This window comes from Pongo pygmaeus, chromosome 16 (assembly GCF_028885625.2).
Source record: "Pongo pygmaeus isolate AG05252 chromosome 16, NHGRI_mPonPyg2-v2.0_pri, whole genome shotgun sequence".
NCBI lineage: Eukaryota > Metazoa > Chordata > Mammalia > Primates > Hominidae > Pongo > Pongo pygmaeus.
Window position 1 is genome coordinate 19,694,464 of NC_072389.2, and position 16,451 is coordinate 19,710,914.

The 16,451-nt window shown below is 36.6% G+C and overlaps 2 pseudogenes; one reads left to right on the forward strand and one right to left on the reverse strand.

The window, feature by feature from the left end:
- Positions 1-16,451, forward strand: part of LOC134738346 (neurofibromin-like) — a 57,631-nt pseudogene that overhangs the window by 3,088 nt on the left and 38,092 nt on the right.
- On the reverse strand, positions 15,612-15,747 carry LOC134738406 (U2 spliceosomal RNA; annotated as a pseudogene).

Consider the following 16,451-nt stretch of genomic DNA (forward strand, 5'->3'; position numbering starts at 1 on the left):
TTAGGAACATAACTGTGTTTTATGATTTTTAAAGAAAATAATATGATCCCTGAAATTTTGCTTATAATAAAACCCAGATTGCTTCACTAAGTCATTTACAAAAGTGACATTGTGTAAGCTGTTTGGACCACTAATTTTATATACTTAACATTAAAAATGACACATTTACCAGGAAACATTGCATCTATTTGATGCTTATGTTATGAAAGGTATGCTAGGCTGTATCAGGTATAATCATGCCCAACACAGCGTGCTTCATAATGAGTCACCCTGGCTGATTATCGTGAGAGAGGAGAGAAGCAGTTAATCCAGGGCCAGTCACACCATGCACATGTGATTGTTTTGGAATGTCTGGTTAGCTTTCTAGTTGATACGGCCTTCACTATGTAAAGGTCAGTCTTTTTATTTCTCTGATACTTCACACTATTTATGAACCTTTTGAATGCCTGCAGTGAAGCTGAAGATGAAAGTGCACAAACAGGTGGCAGGAAACGTGGCATGTCTCAGAGGCTGGCATCACGGCGGCACTGTGCGGTCTTTGCAATGTCAAACTTACTCAGTGCCAGCGTAGACGGTGGTCTCATGCACTCCATAGGTGAGATCAAATGAAAGTTTCATATAGAAATACACAGCCCAGAGAACTGGCTTGTAAGATAAGCAAAAATTACTTCAGCCAGGCCATGTTAGTAAATTTGCATCCATTTGTCCACATCAGGTTTAGGGTACTACAAGGATCTCCAGACAAGAGCTACATTTATGGAAGTTCTGATGAAAATCCCTCCACAAGGCACAGAATTTGACATACTTCAGAAACGGTATTGGCTGATGGGTTTGAGCGATTGGTGGAACTGGTCACAGTGATGGGTGATCAAGGAGAGCTCCCTACAGCGATGGCACATCTGGCCAGTGTGGTTCCTTGTTCTCAGTGGGTAAGTGCATAGAGTAAGTGGGGAAGAAAAGTGCCTGGCACATAGCAAATCCTTCAGAACATGTTGGTTCAATAAATGTTTGTTGAATTAGTTAATAAAATTTTAGAGCCAGAAGAAATCTTAGATGTTTAGTTAGGTGACTTTTCAGCTGTAGGGAAGTGGTTGGCACCCTAGACCTGACTAGTGTTCTGTATCATTTCATCCCACCGAAAAATTCCGTTTAAACACTGATTAGAAATCGCTGATCTACTCCAGTGTCTTCATATGTTTGAGAAGGTAATTAGGTTAAACCTACTTTTAGTCAGTTGTTGCAGTGCTGGAATTGGAATCCATGATTTGTGCCTGTTTACTACCTCCAGTTTGCTGTTCTTTTCCCCATAATATCTTACACAATTTTTAAAAATTTAAGCACTGTATTTGCATTTGATATTATGATATTGTTTATTTTAAACACTGGAAACATCATATGGCTATTAGGTCTCTCTCTTAATTTAATGAAAAATTTTCCTAAAATCACATCATTCCTAATAAATGTGAAAACGTTGAGAAGGGTGATTGTTCCTTTCCAGTATTAAAAGGGTATTTCCTTTTTAGTGTACCAAAAATGGTTTCACTTATAGTAAATTATAACTAATAAGGTAATCTGTCATTGTAGATTTGTTTCTGCTAAAAGCTGTAGGATATTTGTTATACCTGTACTTAAAGTAAAATTCAAACTCCTTATCCTGTCCTACAAGGCTCCACCTGATTTCGGCCCTCCCTCATCTCTAACATCATCTCATGCCATTTTCCTTCTTGTTCACCAAAGCCACATCAGCTACCTTTCTGTCCCTCCTTGTTAGACTTGTTTCTGCTTTAAGCACCCTTGCTGCTGCCACCACCTGAAATGCTTCTCCTCTGGTATTTTATTTTGGTGAGAACGCCTAGCATGAGATCTACCCTCTAACATATTTTTAAGTGTAGAATAGAGTATTGCTATCTATAGGCACAGTGCTGCACCACAGATCTCTAGAACTTATTATAACTGAAATTTTATACTCATTGATTAGCAACAGCCCCAAATCACTGAAATCTTCTTAAAGCCTAAAATTACTTCACAAACATTCAAATGTTTTGAAAATGACTATTGTGAATTATCTTATTAGGATCTACCTATGATTAGCACTGAAAATACTCAGTAATTTTTTAAATAAAGAATCAGTTAAGTTCAAGTAGCTTTAATTTGTTGTTGAGTTTTATATGAAATGACTTTGAGAAGGAATTTTCTATTAGGCCAGATCTCACCTATCACATTATTGTAATCCTGGGACCAGGCAAGAATTAGAGAGCTATGGGCCATGATCCTGGCCCCTGCTGTTACTGCTTGAGGATTGAGGCATATTTTTATGGTTACCCCTATTCTCTATGAAGTTCTTCCTGTGATTAAACAGTGATTTACCAGTAGATCATTTTTCTTGAGTGTACCCCAAACTGCTTTACTACAGGGAGTTATAAAGGATATCATTTAGGTAATAGGAATTTCAGCCCTCATCCCTGTCCCCTTGCTTTGTTTGTAAATCTGGATGATCTCTGGGTTCTGAATGCCCAGTTTCTTTTCTTCCTGATTTCTCAAAAATCCTGTAGTCTTTCTGTTTTTGTCGTGTCTCTACCTAGTCTATGTTCAGCATTCACTGAGTTCCCCGACTGTATGAGAAGAAAGAGAGTAGAACTCTTCTGATCATCAGTCTTATTTCTGCTCTGTGAAAATGCTTGTACAAATCAAACTAAATTATTTGCTGTCATCTTCTGTTTCTGCTGTCTTTCATTTTGTGATGTAATTTGAACTGAATCTTGGAGATTTTGTCTCCTGGTAAAGCCTAGGCCTCTCTTAATAGCTTTCACCAGTTAATCCTTGGAATTAACAGCTATCGTAGACATCATATATAGTCATCTATCATAAACAATACACGCAGATAAATCTCAGGAGAAATATTTATCAGTCACCTTTGCCTTAATTTAGCAAGTGGTTGTCAACTTTGGGTTTACGTTTTTGCCACTCTTCACCTATCTACCTGAGAAAAAAATGGGATTGTTTGCACTAACCTGATTTTGTTTTGTTCTCAGCATGAACTGGCTTGAGTTCTGGTTACTCTATTTGATTCTCAGCATTTACTCTACCAGCTGCTCTGGAATATGTTTTGTAAAGAAGTAGAATTGGCACACTGACTCCATTCAGACTCTCCTCTGAGGCAACAGTTTGGCCAGTAAAATAATGACACTCTGTTTCAAGGTTTGTATCATTCATTTTCTGTGTGTGTGTGCTGAGGTATGTCAAGTAATGATTATGTACAGAATGTGCAGAGCTGATTGTCTTCTTTTAAGGTAAAATGTATGGAGCAGGCATAATAAAGTCCTACTCATGCATTTCTATAGGTATATGGTGCTACCTGTCTATAAAAACTCCTGGATCCTTCATTACGAATTCTGATCACATCTCTGATGGGCAACATGTTAGCTCTGAAGTGGATCCTACCAGTTTTATCATCTTTTCACATAAAACTGCTCTTTTTTTTTTTTTTTTGCTAACACTTCATAAAGCAAGGCCCTCATAACTTCTCCCCTTGATCATTAAAATTTGTTTTTAATTATAAAAGTTATATACAAATACGCTTTTCTTTAATGATACCTGTAATTTTTTTAAGGTATCCTTCTTTTTATTTGCCTCAGATCCAGGGACAGGCTGGAGAAAGGTGTCTTTGGCTTCTACCTCCAGAGACCGTTACTAGTTAAGGCTGTTCCTCTTTCCTTTTTCCATGACTTTACTTATTCATACACAGTCACCTGCATGCTCTGTCACCCAGGCTGGAGTGCAGTGGCACGATGGCTCACCGCAACCTCCACCTCCTGGGTTCAAGCGATTCTCCTGCCTCAGCCTCCCAAGTAGCTGAGGTTACAGGCGTGCACCACCACGTCCAGCTAATTTTTCTATTTTTGGTAGAGATGGAGTTTCACCATGTTGCCCAGGCTGGTCTGGAACTCCTAGCCTCAACTGATCCACCAGCCTCAGTCTCCCAGAGTGCTGGGATTACAGGTGTGAGCCACCGTGCCCAACCAGAGAATTGTCTGTTTTGAGACTAAAATTTGGGAGTTTTAAGAGAACTACTCAGTAGCAGTGATGGTCTATGAATATTCTAAAATCATGTGAAGAAATTTGTGTGAAAGCATACATCCATTTTTCTAACCTTTATCAGATTTCAAAGAGGTTCCTCATCCCCAGAAGGTTGAACACTATATTGGAATAGTCAAAGCACTCAAATTTTTTCTTAATTCTTTATCTTTTTATGGTTTTAGCTAAAACTTCTATATCTAATTCTAAATTTATATATTTCAGCTAAAAATAAATGGTATTTAGGTTTTAAAGCCATTCTAATAAAGCAGCTATATTTAGCCACCTTCACCAGTTTCCCCTTATTGAAGGGTTAAGGTTGTTCTTCATGCAATAAACACTGTAACATAAAGAAAGCTTCCTGAACTGTGTGCAGTGTAACTGAAGGTGGGACTATATTGTTACAGCTCACCGCTTACAAATACTTTATTCTCTAAAATCTAATTTTTACTAACTTCCTATTAGAGATTACAGAAAGCTATTTTAAGATTATAAGCAGTGATAAGAATGCATTTAAAATGTGGACTGCGTGAAGCACTGTGTTGAACAGGATGAAGTGAAATAATCCCGATTCCAGAGTTAATCTGGAGTCAGTCATGTGAATTTAGGACAGGAAATATTAATTTATTGAGGCATTGTGCAAAAAATAGTTATGTGATATTTTGCATGTAAATCTGGGTCCCCCACACCAATATCCTTTGAAAGGAAGGTTTATCCTTGGAATCACAAAATATTGAGTGGAATGCTACAGTTTTGTAATCACTGCTACTTTAAACAGCAGTTAGCCACACTAAGCAAGAATAGCTGTAGAGATTAAAATGTTACATTAAGTGTTCTTTAAAAATGAATATATATAGTATATATAAAAATGTAAATTCCAAAATAATATAATTTTCATCTATAACATGATTTAAAGCAGGGGACACTGGGAAGGGATGGGGGCTGAACCAGTTTTATGGCACTCTTCCCAGTCTAAGGTACCTTTTACTTTATCTTAATGTAGAATGTTTTATAAAGAGAAAATCAATCCACTTTAAATATTGGGTTCACATTACTTTTCAGGCTGGACAACTATTTCTTGAATTCTTAAATTATTTTTATTTGACAGAATTATAAATTGAGGTAGACATAGGGGTTCGCTGTTCTGTTGAGATCCTTTTTTCTTTTAGGTCCCCAAGAATTCCCATCCCTCCATGGTTTAAATAATAGGTAGGTTGTTATAAAGGAAGCTGGCAACAGGCAATAACATTACTTGTAAGTAAGTTTTTTTTTCCTCAATAGGAATCTAAGATTTTGTTTTTTTATAGCAAGCATTTTTTTCTTTAATTCAGTTGTAACTGGTACACAACAAAACATAAATATGTACTATCAGGTATAGGATGTTTTGGGGGTGTGCTGTTGAAAATTTAGTTTCACCTTATAATGTTGACCACACTTTCGTGTCTGTTAATCTTAGTAAATTATGATCATCTTTGTGTGAAAATTTGGTCTGTTTTCATGACTCCTCAAACTTGCAGTATAGGTGATGATACAGTGAAGATCTTTTTTCAGGTTTCTTCTACCCATCTCATCCATGAGGTTTTTCTTTCCTCTGAGATACCTAAATTGTACTTTAATATGATACAAGACTAGAATTGAGGGGAAACTATTTTCTCATGTTTTGGGAGAAGAAAAAAATAGAAATGTGTCATTCATGAGGACTGATTGACTCAGAGTTTCTGTGCAAATTTTGACCTTTGAACTCTTTGTTCCCATGCCCCTGTTTTAATTCAAACCTTATACTCAATTCTCAACTTGTTTTTCGGTGGTTAGCCAACGTTTCCCTCAGAACAGTATCAGTGCAGTAGGAAGTGCCATGTTCTTCAGATTTATGAATCCTGCCATTGTCTCACTGTATGAAGCAGGGATTTTAGATAAAAAGCCACCACCTAGAATCTGAAGGGGCTTGAAGTTAATGTCAAAGGTGAATTATTTTGATAATCTAGCTATCTTAAGTTCCCCTTCCAACTAAATTTTCAGCTTTTCTTACAGTACTTCCTCTTACATTTATATTGGAAATACCCTATGGTTTTCAGTTATGTGTTTTTGTTTTATTTTGTTTATATTACAAAGGAATTCATTAGTTAGGTACCTGATGGACCTTATTTTCATGAGAAAACTTTTGATTATAGCAGATGCCTTGTGTCATGAAGAGCATTTTTTGCGTAATCATTCTAGACATTCTGAAACAGACTAGAATGAAGGCTATAGGATTTTTTATTTTAAAAGACATTAAACATTTTTAATATGTATTCTTATATGAATATAATTATATTTAGGAAGAATAGAAACACTACCTAAAATAATTTATAGAATGAGAAATGATTGATTTTAACTACTAGCAGAAATTATATCGAGAAAATTCATATTTTTAAAGACTATATTAATGTATAGACTTCATACAATAAATAATCTGATTATTTATAACGCTGTTTTATTGTGTAGATACTTCAGAGTATTGCCAATCATGTTCTCTTCACAAAAGAAGAGCATATGCGGCCTTTCAATGATTTTGTGAAAGCAGCTTTGATGCAGCATGAAGGTAAACTACTTGCCACTTATTCACTTGCTCTGTTTGAATGAAATATTTTCAGTTTCACATAAATCCTGTTTTACATGAAGTTCTGTGTAGGTTTTTTTCTCTTCTTGCTCTAGGTCAAGACATAGCTTGTCTTATTTTATTTTACTATAAAAGACAGTCTTGAAATAAATTAATATTTTTTGTAATTTGGTAGTGATCTTCATATTTGAAAACCAAGAGGCATTTTGGACATGTCTAGTTAAGTAAAGGATTTGAGGATGGTGCAATATGGAGATAAGGAAGAAACAGGATTCTTTTTATTTAAAACTAAAACCAAATTGGTATTGATAATGCATAAGAATGTTTAATAAGGTTTTTATTGGTATCAGAATATTTGTGATACTTAAATTTGGAAGTGTATCTAAACTAAAATGTTATCTTTTTAACCAAGTAATGCAAACACGTAAGATTTTGTTCATGAGTAACTGAAGTTTATGATTTTAGAAAACTTTTCTGCTGGATTTCCATAACCAGTTATTTCACTTTATTTCTCTGAGTTATTGGTTTATCTGTAAAGTGGGGATAAACTCTTTGCCTGAGTTGTTTTTAGAGAAAAAAAATGAGATAATTCATAAGAAAGTGCTTTGTAAATTTATGTCTGGAATTCTGCTTTTCATGCAGTGTGAATCTAATTGATCCTTATCATCTAAGCTAGGCTTGTACAACTCTCTCTTCCAGTTTATCATCATTTTAATTGTTACTGACTTTTATTCTCTTAGGAAAATTAGAGTTTAAAAGATATATTGCTGAATGACAAGCCACGTTGGAAAGAGAGTGAATGTCAGCACAGGATTCATATTCTGGCAGACTGAGGACCCATAGAAAGTTAAAAGGAACAAAGTTTTAATCCTGGCTCTGACCTAACAGACTATATATCTTTGGGGAGGTCTTTTGTCTGGACCTTCATTTCCTTATCTGTAAAATACCAGCCTCTTTCCAAAGTTTCATCCATCTCAATTTTGTTGTTGTTTAACTACAGAAGCTGAAGCCAGGTATCCGAAATGGAAAGCCAACTTTCTCCTTGTCCTTTTAACTTTGTCTAATGACAAATCACGTTTTGGGAACGAGCCCTCCATATTTGTAATTGTCATCTCAGTTGCTTCACAAAGTTACTTCGTATAAATTTCATTCAAACATGGGGTGTCTCTGGTGTTGAAAATTCTAGTGACTTTGCATTTTCTAATGTTTTTTCTTGATATGGCATCTGATTGTCCTACAAGTGATGCAGTAAATCATAGCCTTTCCTTCAGCAGTGACGGCAATGTGCTCGCTTTACATCATCTACTCTGGAACAATCAGGAGAAAATCGGCCAGTGTCTTTCTAGCAACAGGTAAGATTTCCCAGTCATGAGGATAGTGAACATTCTCTGTTTAAATTTAGATTAATAAAATTATTGGTCATGAATAGTGCTTTTTACTTTGCATAGTCCATAATTCTTGGACTAAGAATTATGGTTTAGAAAGAGAAAGTCTTTTTTTCAAAAAAATACAAACAAAAGGTTAAGTCATATTAAATAATCAACAAACCTATGTAGATTCCGGTGGTGGTTATTATTATTATTTTCTCAAGTTAAGAAATCAGAGATTAGCTCTTTGGGTTTGTATGGCTTGCAAACTGTCATAGACCCAAAGAAGTTCAAATTAGTGTTGGCATTTGAATCTGAAGAACAGCTAATTCGTAGGAATTCAGTAATTAAAATATTGTCAGTGTTTCAATTCTATGATAAACTCATTTGTGATACTCTAAGTATATGCAAATAAAGCTTTATATAGAAAATACTGGCCTGGCATGGTGGCTGATGCCTGTAATCTCAGCACTTTGGGTGGCCGAGGCAGGTGGATCACCTGAGGTCAGGAGTTCGAGATCAGCCTAGCCAACATGGTGAAACCCCATCTCTACTAAAAATTCAAAAATTAGCCAGGCATGGTGTCAGGCACCTGTAATCGCAGCTACTTGGGAGGCTGAGGCAGGAGAATCACTTGAACCTGGGAGGCGGAGGTTGCAGTGAGCCAAGGTTGCGCCATTGCACTCCAGCCTGGGCCACAAGAGCAAAACTCCATCTCAGGGAAAAAAAAAAGAAAGAAAAAATACTTAAAAATTGAAATTATTAATTTGGGCATTGTTTCATTAACTCTTGTTAGTCTCTTGTGTAACATAAATTACTTGCTGTCCCATCTAGTTATATAAACTTGTAAAAGGACCAAATTCCTATGTATGAGGAGTTCCTTACAAAGGAAAAATGAGTCCAAATGATTTTTAAATGGCAATAAAAGTGGTTAGCACATTCACGGAAAAGTAGTGGACTGTGAAGCTAAGGGTAAGCAATTTGGAGATGGGAGTTTAAACCACAGGGCATTTTAATCTTCTGTGCATTATTAATGGATCGAAGTAGACATGGGCCTGAGGTCTTTTGGATGCTGTTTACAAATCAACAGGGACCACCAGCTGATAGTTAAAGGAAAAGCAACCAGTTACAAGTTAAAGAAATGTGTACTGCTAAATGTGAACTGCTACTTTTTTCTAAGTAGTTTGCTATATCTAGGGATCATAAAGCTGTTGGAAGATGACCTTTTGATAAATGGCAACACTTCTTGTATACCTGGGTCCTCCAGAGCACAAACCTGTGGCAGATACATACTGGTCCAGCCTTAACCTTACCAGTTCAAAGTTTAAGGAATTTGTGATGAGGTAAAGTACAACCTTGAAATGTAGATTGCTTTCTTTTTGGTTGAGAAGCAGAGTTTACCACTAGGCCACTTGTTAGATATGATAGAAGACTATGAGGAAAGATGCATCTAATAATCACATTGCCATGTTTGGGGATCCAACTTTTCTCCTATTCTATATATTATTTATTTATATATAGAGACAGAGTGTTTTATATGTTGATTCCATAATAGTAGTAACAAATCATATTTTATCATCTTGGTTTCATAAGTTTTCACATTTACTACTTACCAGGGAGTGAAGACAACATTATTTTCAGATGATAGTTAAGGAAAATGCAACTCAGTGTGAATAATTGGCTTTGTGAGATCCCACACCTGATTCGTAGGTCTTTTGGTTTTAAGTGCAGAACTTTACTACTACACTATAACACTTTTCAGAACCCTCATAAAGATGAATGGTTTTAACTTCTTTTAGATTAAGGCTCAGAAAATATAGTCTACTTCAGTATTGCTATAAAATTTCTGTGGACGTTTGTTTTGAATCCCATTTAGTGGGATTTAGTTTGTGAATAAGATATCCTCATTGTTAGACACTTACTCTGTGATGATACAGTGAGAGTAGTTTGCTGAATCTTTTAAAGTACATTTCACAGTACTTTATGCTTAGTAAGGGCTCCATGGTGTCTGTGAGTTGAATGTTGTGTTCATAGTATCTGTCAAAACAGAGAGAAAAAAACAAAATCTGATGATGGGATGTTAAAGCTTTGTATATAATATGCCTTGAATTGTAAGTGCCTGTTGTTAGTTGTATTACATATAGGTCATGGTTTTGTACACATAACTCCAAACCATTGATACTGTTAAAAGAATATATGAATTTATGAAAGAATGTATAAACATAAGAATGTATGGGTATATAATGTCCTTTCCAAATCAATTTTTATTTTTAGCTCTGTTAGATTTTTCTCAGTGTAGCAAATGTTTATTCCTATGTAATTAAGGACATATTTTATATATGTACAGAAATATTCTGTATTTTCTGTACAGAATATTCATATTACCTAATTGAAAATTATATAATACAAAAATATACTATTTTTAGGCCAGGCATGGTGGCTCATACCTGTAATCCCAACATTTTGAGAGGCCAAGGTTGGAGAATCACTTGAGACCAGGAGTTCAAGACCAGCCTGGGCAACATGGTGAGACCTTGTCTTTTTTAAATAAATAAATAAATAAATAAATAAATAGGTTGGGTACTGTGGCTCATGTCTGTAATCCCAGCATTTTGGGATGCCAAGGCAGGAGGATTGCTTGAGCCAGGAGTTTGAGACCAGCCTGGGCAACATAGCAAGACTCCATCTCTACAAATAATAAAATATTAACCAGGTGTGGTGGTGCACACCTGTGGTCCCAGCTACCTGGGAGGCTGAGGTGAGAGGTTAGGTCAAGGCTGCAGTGAACTGGGAATGCACCACTGCATTCCAGCCTAGGCCACAGAATGAGACTTGTCTATAAAGAAAGAAATAAGTAAAATATAAATTAAAAGAAGTAAAAAAAATAAGTAACTAGAAATAGAAATACATATAAAAATGAGTACATCAAAACAAACAATTTTTAAATTTAACATCACTGAGGGCATCCTGGCCATTTTTCTATTTTTCTAGGAAAATATTTTTATTACTCCTTTTTTTCTAACATCCTGCCTTTCCTTACAAAGCAGTCTTTTGTGCTTTTGAAGATTATGTGATCTAATATATATAGTATACTTAGGACAGTATCTGGTACTTCTAAAGTGTTTAATAAATGTTAGATCTTATTTTTATTCTAAATTTCCACCAATGCTTTTGGAGACCCATTTTCTTTTTTAAAAAAATGAAGGTAGCTTTATAATAGTCTCAGGTATTTTTGTCATTGTTTTTTTTTTGAGACGGAGTCTCGCTCTGTTGCCCAGGCTGGAGTGCAGTGGCATGATCTCGGCTCACTGCAAGCTCTGCCTCCTGGGTTCACACCATTCTCCTGCCTCAGCCTCCCAAGTAGCTGGGACTACAGGTGCCCGCCACCACGCCTGGCTAATTTTTTGTATTTTTTGTAGAGACAGGGTTTCACCGTTTTAGCCAGGATGGCCTCGATCTCCTGACCTCAGGTGATCCACCCGCCTCAGCCTCCCAAAGTGCTGGGATTACAGGCATGAGCCACCGTGCCCAGCCAATATTCTCTTATTAAAAAAAAATTATTAAATTACTCAATATAGAAATCTAAAGAAAGTAAAAAAAATTAAAAATTGTTTATCCTTCTGCTCAGAAATAATTCAGTTAACATATGGTGTATAGTCTCCCAGTCATTTATCTATGCAGATGTATATGTTTTTCTCCTATCAAATGATATCTAGGTTGTTTCCATTAATATTTTTTAAATGCTGACCTGGTACCAGCAGCATGATGGGCTGAGTTAATACAGTCCCCTTCCCAAATCACAATACTCATAGATACACTAGGTGTAAAAGAAAATACGTATACTTAAAAAAATTTAGGCAGAGTGCGGTGGCTCACGCCTGTAATCCCAGCATTTTGGGAGGCTGAGGCAGGTGGATCACCTGAGGTTTGGAGTTCGAGACAAGCCTGGCCAACATGGCAAAACCCCATCTCTACTAAAAAAAAAATAAAAATAAAAATTAGCCAGGCATGGTGACAGGTGCTTGTAATCCCAGCTACTTGGGAGGCTGAGGCAGGAAAATCATTTGAACCTGGGAGGCAGAGGTTGCAGTGAGCTGAGATCGTGCCACTGCACTCCAGCCTGGGCGACAAGAGCAAAACTCCATCTGTAAATTAATTACCTAATTAATTAATTAAGTTTATAGCTGAAGGTAGTTTCTAAGCAAATTACCTAGCATACAGTCATTACAGACAAAGAAATGGAAAATATGAAAGAGATTAAGAGATGCAGAAGATAGAATATGAGAAGTCCCAAAATATGTCTAGTAGGTGTTCCCTAGAAGTTGAGCTCAGTGAGAATGGGAAGAAGAAATATTTGAAAGGGTAAAGGATGAATGTTTTCTGGAGTTGATGAATGACATGAATCTTGAAGTTAAAGAAGCATACTGAGTCTTGAGCAGACTATATAAAAATTAAACCAGGCTTTAATACATATGGGAACATAATATATGATAAAAGTGGTATTTGAAATCAAGATTAGGATGGACTTCCAATAAATGGTGTTGATAAAACTGAGTAATGATCTGAAAAAATATTTTCATACCGTTTATGAGGATAAACTCCCATAAATAAAAAAAAAAAAACATGGGTAAAGCAAGGCCTTTTTCATCCATTCAGAATCCATAAACTAGAAAGGAAAAGATTAATAAAATGAATTCATTAAAAAATCATAAACTTCTGTCTGGCACAAAGATGTCATGAGTAAAAACAATCCTATGGTTAATATCCTTATCCAGTAGTTCTCTTAGAATAGTCCTAAAAGTGCTTTTGTGGCTCAAAGAGCAATACCTTGAGATTTTTTGTGCATGTTGTCAAATTACCCTTTAGAATGCCTGTTGCTTTTAAAATAATTTTTCATTTTAGCATTTTATTGTTTATCCAATTATGGACTGTTTTACATACTCAGTAGACAACATAAAGCCTCAGAGTTACCCTGTTCTTTTTCTTTTAGGCATCAGGTACGTGAAAAAGAAGAGATCAAGGCTTTGAAAACATTAAGTATTTTCTACCAAGCTGGGAATTCCAAAGCTGGGAAGCCAATTGTTTATGTTGCGAGGAGGTAAGAAATACTATGTTTTGGTGTCTCTTAACAGAATTTTTTAAATGATAGTGAATATAGAGAGATGGCAAGTTTGGTTTTTCCCGTTTGACTTAACAGGAATTGAAGACAAGTTTACCTGGGAGCATATAGCGGGGTAAATAGCCTGTCTTTCCTAAAATGATGGTCAATATCTAGTAACTGCTTTTCAGACTACCCATTTCATATTGGTTTCACTGCCCTACACCATTTTTTTAATACTGCCTACAATAGATTAATTACCAAGAGTTAAAAAACCACAAAGAATCTTTTGTTTTCAAGTATATTCTGATTAAGTAGTACTCAACAACATGATAACCGGGAACTTTTTTAAATTTTATTTTATTTTATGATTTTATTTTTGAGATGAAATCTTGCTCTTGTCCCCCAGGCTGGAGTGCAATGGTGCGATCTTGGCTCACTGCAACCTCCACCTCCCGGGTTCCAGCAATTCTCCTGCCTCAGCCTCCTGAGCCCTCCCCTGCCAAATCCTTCCCAGCTTCTGGTAATCATCAGTTTATTCTCTGTCTTCATAAGATCCACTTTTTCAGCTCTCACATATGACTAAGAACATGTAATATTTTTCTTTCTGTGCCTGGATTATTTCACTTAACACAATGATCCCCGGTTATGCCTTGTAGCTGCAAATGACAGGATCCCATTCTTTTTTATGGCTGAATAGTATTCCATTGTGTATACATACCACATTTCTTTATGCATTCATCTATTATGAGCACTTAGGTTGACTCCATGTATTGGCTGTTGTGAATAGGGCTGAGATAAACATGGGAGTGCAGATATCTTTTTGATATATTGTTTTTTGTTTCTTTTGGATGTATACCCATCAGTGGGATTGTGGGCATATGGTAGCTCTAGTTTTAGTTTTCTGAGGATCCTCCATGCTGATCCCCATCATGGCTCCTTTATGGAGAGTGTGTGAGGGTTCCCCTTTCTCAGTATGTTCACTGGCCTGCTGCCTTAGACATTAAATCAGGTGCTACTGCAGTATTCCGAGTTGTAATTAGTTTTTTATTTTGACATCTATAAATCTTCAGGCAGCCAGACAGCTTGATAAAGTTAAGCCAAATACAGTTTTTCTAGGAGTGGTGAATTGATGGGAGAAGTGGCTAGATCATCCTTGTGTGTAGCTGTGAGCATGTCTGAGTGTGGTGAGGGAGGGTGGTTGGGTAGAGAGTGCTGTGAGGGAGTGAGGTGGGAATCCCCCTAGCTGGGATTGAGTCATTTTTTTCTTCTGCCATGCAAAATGTATATTCCCCATTGTGGATTTCTGAGTGTGTGAGTGATGAAAAAATAGGGCATGTGCCTTGACACAGTTGCAGCTATTGCCTCCATGTGCCTGAGGTGCCTTCCTCGTACTCTAGCATGTTACTGGGCAGACAGTCAGTATTAGTACATGCTGCTGGTCCTTGTGAGCACAGCACGAAGACGAGAAATGGCTGGCAGAATTTTGGCTTAAGGGCCAATAGATGTAATAAATGGAATACAGTTAGTTTTAGAACATAATTCCATAATTTGATTCAGGTCAAATAAATCATTTTAACCAAAACTTCTATTGTGGAAGAAAATCTCAAGAATTATGAAATTTGTGTCTCAGAATTGGCTCATTTAAGAAAAGTAATACTGTTAAAATGTGCGAAGGCTGTCAAAGGGTTTGTTGTATAGCTTTGCATTGGCTGAGTTTTCAATGTTTAGACATTTGAGTATAAGAAAACTGCTACACTAAAAGTAATAGACATAAAAATAAAAAATAAACAGCTGTGTAATGTTATCAGGCTAGCTAGATGTTATGCATCTGTGATTCTGAGGCTTCTTTGCAGTGTTTGGTCCATGGAGGTTCTGGTAAGGCCAGCTTGTGAGCCTTGATGTTTCAGAGCAGGTTATTTTCTATGGTGTGAAAGACGCAGTCATTGCCAAGAGTCACAAAAAGTGAGGATGGGAAGAGGATACACTGAATAGAGTTTTAAGGAAGTTTAAGAAAGCACACACCACATTGCCATTTGCTTTCTTAAAGTTTCAAGGAAAATTTCTAAAAAATACGTTCATATGGTTTGTAAGGTTCACATGAGATAAGGAAGTAAATACAGCACTTAGCACAGGAATTGAAAAAAAAATACTTTCAGACATAGAAGACATACAGTTAACAGATTTCAGAGTCAAGCACTTGTTAGATAAAGTCAAATGCTCTCTTTAGATGTGTACTGCAAGGCATTAGCCAGGTGCAGTGGCTCATGCCTGTAATCCCAGCACTTTGGGAGTCCAAGGTGGGTGGGTCACCTGAGGTCAGGAGTTTGAGACCAGCCTGGTCAACATGGTGAAACCCCATCTGGACTAAAAATACAGAAAATTAGCTGGGCGTGGTGGCACACACCTGTAGTCCCAGCTACTTCCTTGAAAGGTTGAGGCAGGAGAATTGCTTGAACCCAGGAAACGGGGATTGAAGTGAGCTGAGATCACGCCAGTGGACTCCAGCCTGGGTGACAGACAAAGACTCTGTCTCAAAAAAAAAAAAAAAATTAAACTGATAAGAACAGATACTACACTTGATCTTAGCCAAAAGGCCGAGAAGCAAATAAACTAGAAAATCTAGAAGAAATGGATAAATTCCTCAACACATACACCCTCCCAAGACTAAACCAAGAAGAAGTTGAATCTCTGAATAGACCAATAACAGGAGCTGAAATTGTGGCAATAATCAATAGCTTACCAACCAAAAAAAGTCCAGGACCAGATGGGTTCACAGCCGAATTCTACCAGAGGTACAAGGAGGAGCTGGTACCATTCCTTCTGAAACTATTCCAATCAATAGAAAAAGAGGGAATCCTCCCTAACTCATTTTATGAGGCCAGCATCATCCTGATACCAAAGCCTGGCAGAGAGACAACAAAAAAAGAGAATTTTAGACCAATATCCTTGATGAACATTGATGCAAAAATCCTCAATAAAATACTGGCAAACAGAATCCAGCAGCACATCAAAAAGCTTATCCACCATGATCAAGTGGGCTTCATCCCTGGGATGCAAGGCTGGTTCAATTATACGCAAATCAATAAAGGTAATCCAGCATATAAGCAGAACCAAAGACAAAAACCACATGATTATCTCAATAGATGCAGAAAAGGCCTTTGACAAAATTCAACAACCCTTCATGCTAAAAACTCTCAATAAATTAGGAATTGATGGGACATATCTCAAAATAATAAGAGCTATTTATGACAAACCCACAGCCAATATCATACTGAATGGGCAAAAACTGGAAGCATTCCCTTTGAAAACT